The sequence below is a fragment of the Emydura macquarii genome, unplaced genomic scaffold (assembly GCF_026122565.2).
Source record: "Emydura macquarii macquarii isolate MOO-44397 ecotype Brisbane River unplaced genomic scaffold, CSIRO-AGI_Emac_v2 contig_2437, whole genome shotgun sequence".
Lineage (NCBI taxonomy): Eukaryota > Metazoa > Chordata > Testudines > Chelidae > Emydura > Emydura macquarii.
In genome coordinates, this window is record NW_027132574.1 from 1,922,791 (window position 1) to 1,934,847 (window position 12,057).

General features: G+C 36.3%; 1 long non-coding RNA gene across 1 annotated transcript in view; it reads right to left on the reverse strand.

Moving 5' to 3' along the window:
- Positions 1–22: 22 nt before the first annotated feature.
- The window catches only part of LOC137162618 (uncharacterized), a 39,387-nt gene continuing 27,352 nt past the window's right edge, over positions 23–12,057 (reverse strand). The window contains exon 2 of the long non-coding RNA XR_010922429.1: positions 23–764. This is a non-coding gene — a long non-coding RNA (uncharacterized lncRNA). The remainder of the gene's footprint in view (positions 765–12,057) is intronic.

Below are 12,057 nucleotides of genomic sequence, written 5' to 3' on the forward strand. Positions count from 1 at the left end.
TCTTGTACAAACAAACAAAAAATCTAAATGTAAAACAGTGTTTTAGCTACTTTTTTACTTGACATAAACTCTAGTCTAAACTATTCTATGAGAATAGCAAAACAAACAAACAAGCAAACAGCAGTTTTAGAAGCACTGATTGAATGGACTAGTAAAGTAAAATTTCCTCTTTAAATTACTCCATTTGGAAATGAAGTAGATAACCTGTAAAACAGGGATTTGTTATTCACACTTCCCAAAAGATACTATGCTAGCGCAAAAGAAAACCAGTACCAAATACTAATTATTTCATTTCCATGGCAAAGAACCATTATTTAGAGCTAAGCCTATAAAGGATAATTGAAAAGGCTTTATGAAAAGACACTTTCTTTACTAGCTTCAGATATTTTTCCTCAGCATTGAAAGATAACAATTGATAGACAATGTCACATTTACAGAAAAATGGTGTTCCAACGTTACATATAATCTTCATTGTTTCATTATGGAGAAGAGTCAGCTCTAATGTTGCACAGGTGCACATTAGGGGAGGATGCAAGAAGCAAAACCAGGCCCCAATTCTCCACTATGTCTTAGCTGAACTTGGATATACTGCAAGGTGGTGGCTGCAAAAAATCAATTCTAGCCCTCTGGTCTTCAGCCCTCAGTCCCAGCAGAAGTTAGAGCAGATGGTCTAACTTTAACTTCTGGTCTGCTGGCATAATGGTCTGCTCCTTCTTGATGCACAATGTTTGCAAGTGCTCCTCCTAGAGCCTGGTGGCTTTGTGCTGGAAATAACAGGAACAATTATAATCAATATCTGGCTACAGATTATCATAATTATCATAATTAAAATCTTTATAATTTTCATTTGCAAATAGTTAACATTACCCCAGTATTCACAGTGATCGCTACAGTGAATACCCATTATATACAATTATGCAAAAGATAGACTGTATTGGGTTTTAATTATTTTCATGAAGCTTCCTGTGTGAGAGTAGTCAGCACTAGAAATTGGAGCAGGGCAGTAACCAGATTTTCCATTCTGTCGGAATTGCTGCAATTTGGAATTTCCCATGAAATGAAATTCTGGGGTGGAGAAGGGAAAGGAAATTTCAGGTCAGTTGAAATGTTTTATTTCCAGGTTGAAACCTTTCATTCTGATTTTGCCTTTTTAAGCTTTATATTCTCTTACATAATATAAAATTCTTAAAAATGGAAACAAAATGTAATTTCAATATGGAAAATCAAAACACTCCATTCTTAAAACATCAAAATGGGACATTTCAACATTATCACACTGCTCCATTATCTCTTTAAATGAAATTTTGTCAGCATTGACATGTTTCTGCAGAACATTTAGTTTCCGACAAATTGACATTTTCTGATGAAAAAAACTTTCTGTTGGAAAATTTCTGACCAACTAACTCTACTAGAAATATATTTTCCTTTGCTATGGTCTTTGGCTACAAATCTGGAAAAATAATATTGTTCCTATGAGGTTGATAAGAAGATTGAAATATAATGAGTTGGAATTCCTAAGGTCAGATACGATATAGTTGCAATTTCTTGGGCCATGTCAGCCTTCTAAGTGGCAGCTGAATTAATATTTATTTAAAAAATATAACTTTTCTATATACAATGGAACTTTTCTAAATATACACAGTGAAAGGGATTTTCACCTTCAGCTTCTTCAGTGAGACAAACAATACTTTTTTAGCCTATACTTTAACTTTCCACTTTGCATTTCAATTAGAATTCAATTAGAATTTGAGTTAGTTTCATGTGGGGCAAAAAGGTGGCAGAACAGGTCATCTGGGGGGTAGGGAGATTTCTTCAGTGATCCTTGGCTTGTGTAATGGTCCCATTGAAAGCAAGTGCTATGGGATGCATTGGGCATTTGTTAGAAAAGCATTCTTTTGGATCAGAAGCTATTCTTTTATTAATGTAGAAAGATTATTTTATTAATGTAGAAAGTTAGCAAGTGATTATTGCATTTGGAAGTGCTGTCAAGGATAAAATATGCATGCTGTTCATAAACTGGTAATACATCAATTTCAAGTTTTTGAATTACTTTCAATACTTTAAATTAGCACAGCTACTCACTTCCATAATATATATCCCCTCCCCAAGAGAAAAACAAACTAAACTAAATGAAAAAACAATTCGCCTTACGTTATTCTATCCAAAAGAGTTGCTCTGGAGTACTTTGGAGGTAACTCAACATATGCTGTGGCAATGGAGCAGAGTTATCAAATCTATATTACTGTGTTAGATCAAAATGCTTCTAAAAACTTGATACCAGTAATGGATACCACAGAGGAGAGTAGAATAATGTCTCTACTGTAGAATAGAATGAAATAGAAAACAATTAAAAGAAAATCCAAGGGGTAAATGATTTCCCTGTCACATCATCACAAACACTTAAAAATAAGGAAATGAATATTTAAATCTTAAACTGCCCCCTAATAAATATAAACATATTGGACCCAATGGTATGGCTAAACTGTGCTCATTAGATAGGACCTCAGGCAGAGTTTGTGGCAAAAGTGGCTTTTTATCATTTAGTCTCACAATTCTGGGACCAGTTCAGACCACTGCATAAATTAGAGCAGCTCCTCCCCTCAAATTTCATGTCCTTCTCAATACCTGGATTAGGATTAATTTTTTAAAAGTGATTTCCTGTCTCCCCTCCAACATGAGGAGAATGTCTACTGAACAATGCAACTTCTCAGGGGATGTGTTTTGGCCTCGATTTTAGTCTTACCTAGCTCACACCACTGTGTCAGGTGGTCTGCAGAGTTAGGAGGACAACAGTGCTTTGACATACCTTCAGGGCTAGAACCTTTTTAATGAAAAGGTGGATTCTGCAGAATCTGATTGATATGATGTCCTGCTCCATTAGCTATTGGACAAGCATATTTTTCATACCCTGCTTAAATCTGTGGTAATATTATATGATCTGACCAAGCAAAGTTAAGAAAATAAGATAATTACAAACATTCTTTCTAACCCTTGTCACCAATACTGTCTGAAAATTTCTATTTTTGGATAATTGAGGAACAGATACCTATGAGGGAGATATGTACTTTCATTGACATAATATCATTTGAAATGGTGAATCGTAAGAATATCTTTTTTTCTTTTAGCAATTGCTATCTACATACACACACATTATTTGAGTTTGTGATGTACATCAATAAGTGATTGATCTTTGATACATCAAGCTCAGTTATTCACACTACATTGCACTTTACCTGAAGCACTGCCAGCATAACATAATACACAATAACTATTATGAGCAACACATCACAGTTATGCTTTAAATGCTCTTTTTAAATATATACTACCAAGTACCATTTTGGGTAGCATACATTGAGCACGGATGGTGAGTTAACTATGTGCACAAACAAGATTTGTAACACCAGTATATAGCTTGCTGTCAGTACATTTCTCACAAAATATTGATCCAAGTATAGATAATAAAATGTTATAAATAGCACATATTTGAGAGAGATTCAGAGTGTGAGGAACATGTAGAAACTTGGATTATTATCAGACTGAATATTATTTTTCATTTAAAAAAGTGATTATGGATTATTAAACTTTCCAGGTACATTTTAGCCTAATAGTCCTCTATGTAGATAAAAAATAATCATCCATAAGTAAGGCATCATATGACTAGTACTATATGACTATTGCAATGTTAAAAATACATACATAACATATAGCTAATATTTCAAAATTAATTAGATTACATACTTCTCTATATGGAGCATATATTTATATATGGATTGTGCTAGCATAAGTGCCTTCATTGCTTTTTTCTCACTTTTATAATTAGATAGTGGTTGACTGTGTCTCATCCACTTTTATACAAAACTAATTATATAATCCAATTAAAAATAATTATCAGAAAACCACAACACACTATATATTTCATATTGGATCAACAAATGGTTTAAGTTTGCCATGATGTCAATATGACTTCTTTAACTAACATTAAATCACATGGTATGTATTTTTTTTTTCAAGTGTCAAATATCCTTTGAAATAATTGATTTATTAGTTATTAGTTATTATTATTATTATTATTTATTACTGGTGATTATTGTTCCCCTATAACCATGTGCTACTGTTCACCTTCCTTAGAATCATCGTCTTAAAATTTGATAAGAAAAAAGTACTTGTATGCTTATTATAGGTGAATAAAAACAAAGATTGTGAAAAGGTGAAAAATCCCTTAGGTAAACTCTAAGGGTGAAATCCTGCCCTTAGTTATATTTTTGAGATTTAGCTGATTTCTTACTCTTAAAATAAAGTTGATAAAGCTATATCAGCTGACACATACTTCTGACCACACTATGAATGTTTTTTACTATTGCTATTAGATATAATATAGTGTTTTCTTACCAAGTTTTTGCAGCAAAGATTCAAAGGAGTTCAAATAGCATATTAATACAGGGAACAGTCATTCTCAATACTGCAAAAACACATCAGGGACAAATCCTTTATAAGAGTGCCATCGGTAGGGTACATTCTACACGGAATATACAATTTTAGCTACTACCATCCTGAGCTCAATTAGAATCAGTGACTTTATTCCTAGTTAAGCTTTCAAGCCATGCTTCCCTAGAGAGTAAGTATGATTTGGGATGCAAGGCATTGAGCCAGTGCCCAGGAGCTCTGGATTCAGTTCTTGGGCCTGTTGTAGACTTCTTGAAGTCACTTAGTGTCTCTGGGCCTTAGTTCTCCATCTGTAACATTAGTGTAATTTTTTTTTCTGTTTGTCTAAGTAGACTAAGTAGCTCTTTAGAGTAAGAACTGTCTCTTACTATATTTAAAGTGCTTAACACAATGGGTCTCCAATATCAGGTGGGGTCTCACAATGCTCCTATAGTACAAATAGTAAGTAATAAATAAATTAGCTCTCTAGTTCTATTGTTTTATGCATGGATTACATACATAAATACACACAAGAAATAATAGAAGTTCCCAAATGTTGTATATGGAGATCCAAAACAGACTAGAGCTCAAAATAGGAGATATTTTATTCTGGTACAGGTTCACACAGACAAATAATCAGCCTCCATCTTGGAAAAACTTCCTCTCCTTTTTCCCCCAGCCCACTGCAGCATGCTCAGTACAGTCTGAGGGCTTCTAACCATAAATAGCTATTCTCATATTGGCTACCAAATGACAATAAGCATAACTAAAATACCTACAACTTTGCACTCATCCTCTTTTAAATTATTAGTAGTAATAAGCCTAAGACGTTAACATTATAGCAACAAAACAAAATATCCTAAGTAAGAGGTTGGGGGTATACTACCCTAATCCCCAAATTACTCTAAGGGATTATTTTGCCCTCTCTTTCATAATTGCGTTACTATGACAAGTTCAGTCTGTCTCTAGATTTGGGAGATCTTTGGAAAGGTGCAGTGGAAACACTGTGGTCTTTGATCAGTAGCAGGTGCAAAACGGCTTTCTGATAATACAACCATCTGTGCAGACATAACTTCCAAGTGTGATGTAGTGGCTGGAATGAAGTCCTCAGTATTTCTGGACATAGCAACTGAGTAGTGTAATGACTGTGTAACACCTGATAGCTGAATGTCCAAATGAGAATCTTCCACTGGTAATCCTCATGGTACTGCAGAAAAACCTGACTGTGCTATCTACAAATGTGCCTCTCATTTGGTAACTCAATCAGCCGATAAAGTGGTCCTGCCTGTGGTACAACGCAACCTCATAACCAGAGAAGCCATTATGAAAATTTAAAGCAAATACTGCATTATTTACACCTAGTGTTCTTGGTAATGCTCATACATCATTTACATCATTATATAACTTTTGTGTTGTCTACTTTGCTTTCCCCGAAGAAACTTCATCAGGGTGTAGAGAATCCAGATGAGTTTTTATTTTTCTTCCTATTAATTGTTCTGCAGGTGACTTTCCTGTCGTGGCTTATAGTGTCACACAATACTGGAAAAGAAGCCTGGCTAGCTTGGCTTCTCTGCCAACACATGACATCTTCTTCATTCCCTCTTTCATGATTTTCACAGCCTGCTCTGCTAGGCCATTAGAAGAAGGGTGATATTGCATATTCTAATGTGTTTGATGCTTTTTTAACAATACATTCCTGAAATACAACACCAGTGAACTCGGTACCATTGTCACTCATCACTATCTCAGGCAATCCAAAAATAGAAAATGTAAATTGAGTTTATCAATTGTAGCCTCGGCTTTAAAAGAGGGCTTTGTGTGTGTCTCAATCCATTCATGAGCATCAAGTATTATTAAAATATATTCCCCATAAATGGATCAGCATAGCACACATAGCCTTGCCCAGGGTTGTTGAGGCCCCTCTCATGAGTGCAAAGTAATTTGGTGGAGCATGCTAGCTGGATTGGCAAATCACACATTATTGCTCAACAGTCTTAATTTCCCAATCCATTCCCAGCCACCGCACATACTTGCATGTGATCCTTTTCTTGCGTATAATACTAATATGTGCAGCATGTAACAACGTCAGCACCACAGGTCTACTTACTGGATGCATGGTCACCTGGGACCTGAATAATAAATACTCAATCCTGGACACTTAAAGACTCCTTTCAGGAGTAATAAGGTTGGATCTCTGTCCTTACCCTCTCTGTCCAGGTATCTATAACTATTCTTGGCACTTGAGAAAATGAGTCTCTCTCTCTCTCTCTCTCTCTCTCTTTTTGTGCTGTGTCAATTAGAGAAGTGGACAGTAGTTCAATAAGGAGGATGGTTCCTGTAGGATGAAGTAGTGTGGGTGATCTATCTGCCAACGGGAGTTTACTCAGAGCAACTGTATTACTCAGTGCTTTTCCAAGTTTATAATCAAACTCATAGTTATAAAAACATAAGGTGAAAGGCCATCTCTGAATTCTGGCAGATGCCATCTATTCTCACCAAACAGACATTTCAGAGGTTTATGGTCTGAATGAATAACAAAATGCTTGCCATGTAGGTAAGAGGGGAATTTTACTCCTCAAACCACTGCTAGCCCTTTTCATTCTGGTTAGGAATATACTTTTTTCTGCTGGAGGTAGTGACTTTGATGTATAACTGAAGGGACGCTCAGGTCTATCTGACATTTGGTGTGCTAGTACCGCTTCCACACATATGTTGAGGCATCACAAGACAACATATTGCTGGCTATCATAATGAACTAAAAAGGTTAATGACTTTAGCAATTTCTTTGCTTCACAAAAGCTATTTTTTGTTTTTGATCCCACTGGAATTTTATCTCCTTCTATAACAGTTTGTGTAATGGAGACAATATGGATATCAAGTTGAACAAAAATTTACCATTATAAATTAGAAGACCTAGAAAGGATTTCAGTTTGGACACTTACTTCCTCAACAATGACCCCTATCTTCTCTACTGGATGTAAATCAGTTGCATCAATTTTCTGTCTGAGGTAAATTACATCAGCAGCCTGAAAAATACACTTCTCCCTCTTAAGATGCATACCTGAATCAGCCAATTTTTGTAGAACCAACTCCAAGGTTTGCAAGGTTCTCACTCAGATTCCCCTGTAATTAGAATATCCTCAAGGTATACACAGACATGTGGCATGCCTTGTAATAATATTGCCAATCACTTCTGGAAATGTACCCAGAGATGATGACACTCTAAATGGGAGGCAGTTGTAACAAAATAACGCTTTGGGATTATTGATCATTTCATAGGGTTTAGATGTATTATGCAGAGGGTTTTGGTAGTACTCATTGCTTAAATCATTATTTGTGAATGTTTTTTCTCCAAATAAGGTAGTGTACAGGTCTTCAGTCCTCAGGAGCGGATACATATCTAACTTAGCCACATGGTTGACCATGACCTTTTAGCCTCCACATACCCTCACTCTCCCATCTGATGTCAGCACTGGGACAATAGAAACAGCCCTATCTGAGAATCAGAGAGGCTCAATAACACCAGCTCCCTGTAATTGGTCCAGTTCTTGGTCTATCTTATGGAACATAGCATAGGGCAGTAGTCTGGGCTTGAAAAATACATAATTTAGCATCTGGATCCACATAAATTCTGTTAGTGACCTGTTCAGAGTAACAAGAGTCTCCTTGAACAACCCTGTGTTTTCTTCAAAAAGGTCTTCTACGCTTAATCAAATAATCATAGAAGTGTAGGACTGGAAGCGACTTAGAGAGGTCTTCTAGTCCAGTCCCCTGCATTTAAGGCTGGACTAAGTATTATCAAGACCATCCTTGACAGGTGTTTGTCTAACCTGCTCTTAAAAATCTTCAGTGACAGAGATTCCACAGCCTCCCTAGGCAATTTATTCCAGTGCTTAACTACTCTGACAGTTAGGAATTTTTTCCTAATGTCCAACCTAAACTGCCCTTCCTACAATTTAAGCCCATTCCTTTTTGTCTTATCCTCAGAAGTTAATGAGAACAATTTTTCTCCCTCCTCCTTGTAACACCTTTTATGTACTTGAAAACTGTTATCATGTCCCCCTTTGGTGTTCTCTTCTCCAGACTAAACAAACTCAATTTTTTCAATCTTCCTCATTGGTCAAGTTTTCTAGACCTTTAATCACTGTTGTTGTTGTTCTTTGGACTTTATCCAATTTGTCCACGTCTTTCCTGAAATGTGGACACAATACTCTGGTTCATGCCTAATTCGCGCAGAGTAGAGTGGAAGAATTACATCTTGAGTCTTGTTTCCAACATTCCTGTTAATACGTCCCAGACCAATGTTTGCTTTTTTTGCAACAGTTTTACACTGTTAACTCATATTTAGCTTGTGATCCACTATGACCCCACAGACTCCTTTCTGCAGTACCCAATTCCTAGGCAGTCATTTCCCATTTTGTTTTGGTTGGGGGGGAAGGGGGCTGGTAATAGCTTTTCCATCTTCTGAAATAAACAAATTTCTCCAATAAATCCTAAGAACTTGTTGGATAATCTGTGCCCTACTCTTATTTTCCCAACATATGTCTGGGTAGTTGACTGTATGCACATACTTGGTGCCTGTGCAGTTATGTGTTAATATCTTTTACCAGTCTCATCTCATAAGGCTGACACCTTGCCTCTTCACTACTACTAAATGTAAGCCTAGCTTCTGGTCTTGGTATCCCAATTCCACTTGTTCTCCTGTATATATAATCCTTTATATCTCCTTTGCTATTCCCACTTGTGGTGTATTGTCATTTGCACAAAACTCGTAATAAATAAGCTCACTAATTACAAAGCTCCTGTATTAATCTCCATAGTTATTCTTTGTACATTAATTGTAACATTCACTTGCCAGGGCTTCTCCTTTTGGCTTTTGCTGCTAATATTAAACATAGTATACACTGAGTCCTTGGCTTCTGGCTCCATTTCTCCTTTGCAATATGATGAACCTCTTTCTTGTGACCTCCATTGTCCCGTCTATGTATCCATTTTTTATGGCACAATTTTGCAAGATAACCTTGCTTCCATAAACCTACTACTCCCTATCCTTGTATTGGCAGGAGATTTGGTCTTCTTTCTTCTCACATCTACAGAACCTTTGTGTGTGTTTTAAGGAGGTATCTCTGTTTACTTAAATTTTAATTTTCTTTGTGTAGAATGCTGCACAATTTGTGCCTGGTGCCCATGACCATTTGGCTATCTATGTGCTGCCTGATGTTTCTGTGTAATTCCAAAGCATGCTTTGTAGCTACTTCCATGCCATGTGCTATTTCCATAGTTTTTTTTTAAATCTGAGGAGGACTCTGCCAACAGATGTGTCTGGATTCTTTCATCATTGGTACTACAGATGAGTTTATCCCACAGCATGGCATTCGATGTATTTCCATCACCACAGTGCTCTGACAAATGACCCAGTTCTGCTACAAAAACTGCCTCAGACCTTCCAGTTTGTCAAGATAAACTGTTAAATTTAAAATGTTGCACGATCTCTGATGACATGGGATTATGCTAGTGTGTGACAACTTTCACCAGCTCATCAAAGGATTTGGCACTGGGCTTTTCCAATGTCACTAAACTTCTAATTAAACTATCCATGGCTGCTCAATAAAATGGTGCATTTCTTGTTATCATCGTCTATATCATTTGCAAAGAAGTTCAGGGAGAGTTTGTCTAAGTACTGAATCCAGTCCTCCTACTCTTCACTATACTATCTCACTTTTCCATATGCAACCCTTTTTCTTTGCAATAAAAGAAGGTTGTCATTTACTCACACAGTTTGTAGAACTTGCTGGTTGTTGTTTTCAGTTTATCCTCATCACCAATGTAGTATAAGGAGACCCCAAACAGATTGGAACTAAAAAAGGTGATCTTTTAGTCTGGTACAGGATCACATAGACAACTACTCAGCCTCCATCTTGGAAAAACTCCCTCACACACATCTCCTCCCAACCCTCAGGAGCATTCTCATTGCAGCCATAGGGCTAATAACAGAAAAGAGCTGTTCTCACAGCAGCTAGTAGGTGGTAATAAGAATAACAAAAATACCAAAAACATTATATCTAGTTATGGTAAGATGTGTTGAATATTCAAAATTGCATGGCACTTTTAACTATCTACATTAAAGAGTCTCCTTATATAATTCACCAAGAAATTTGCTACTACATATCCAATTCCAGAAAAATTTGAAATGGAAAATTGTAACTCATATGTATTTACAGATTTTAGATTGCACACTAGTAAGCAGTAAACTAAGAATAATCAGGTTGTTCTTGATGAGTACTAGATGCAGGAATATCTGACTTGAACTTGTTTTGCATTGGTACTGCAATATGAGATGTGAAAGATAACTGGCCCAATATCTGTCATAGAGTATTCATGGCTAGAAAAAATATTTCACTGCTATATTACACTTCCATACTGTGTAATATTTTATAACAATATAATTTGTAATCAGTCCAGTTATAAGGCTAGATTCATTTAAATATACTCAACTTTCAGGACCTGACAAATCTGAGTTGTAGAGCTGCACAGTATTCCATGCTGCTGGCACTAGAAATATTCTTATTTAATTTTTCACTCAGCTAGCATGGCGTGGAAGCATGGCTGCGCATAGGACTGAAAAGATATAACATCTGTCCAATTATGATTTTCCCTGACCGTTACCTCAAATCACAGACTCAGGCACAACTTTCTAGAACATTGTCCTGTATTACTATTCTGTCCGATCAGTATGAATAACCAGACCTATCAAACATAAGCTGGCATTTTGGATTTAAACTCAAAATTAAACATTAATTGTTCAAGATTTTTTTCAAGTTGTGCCACACAGGTGTATTTTCTTCTTTTTAACATTCTGCACATGAAAGAGTAAAGTACCAAGTAGCTATAAAAAACATGCCTCCTCTTACATTTTTGAGGTGACATACTTCAAACCTTACAATTTTGCAATCCTGAAACTATAGCAAATGTCTGTCATAATTACTCCTCTTTGCAGAAGTTCACCCTTTCTACTGAAGAATGAAAAAAGGTCAGTCAGAGTATAATATGGGTCTCCTATACAAAAGTCTTGGATTTTAAAGATTTAAAATCAACATGCCTGAGATATTGAAACTCGGTTAGAATTAAATACTAAAATGAATAATGACTTGGCTCTCCAAGGTGTCCTTGCTGTCTTTTTATTTTTGTAGAATTTCTAATGTGTGACATTTCTCTATATGTATATAACTTTACACACGCATGCACACACATGTTTAACTTGGCCCTTAGTGGGTGGGGAGAACTTAGTAGGAGGTTTAGAAACCTCTTGTTCTTGATGCATGGTCTGCATTTTTATTTGGATCCAAATCCCTCTGGAGTCAATAAAAAGTCATCCTTTGATTTCAATAGGCTTTGGATCATTTCCATTGCTTTTCCTTTACCAGAACAATGGATAAATCAATGAGAAGGGAAAACACAAAAAACAGGGAAGGCTTTCTACACAAGTGTAGTCCAGCAGTCTGAACACCTAAGAGAGAGCTGGGGACTCTTAAGTTATTATCCCCTAGGACTGTGGCTTAACCTTCAGCAAGTGGCTTAACCTCTCTCCATCAGGTATCCCATCTGTAAAACAGGGAAAAGACTTAAATGAATGTA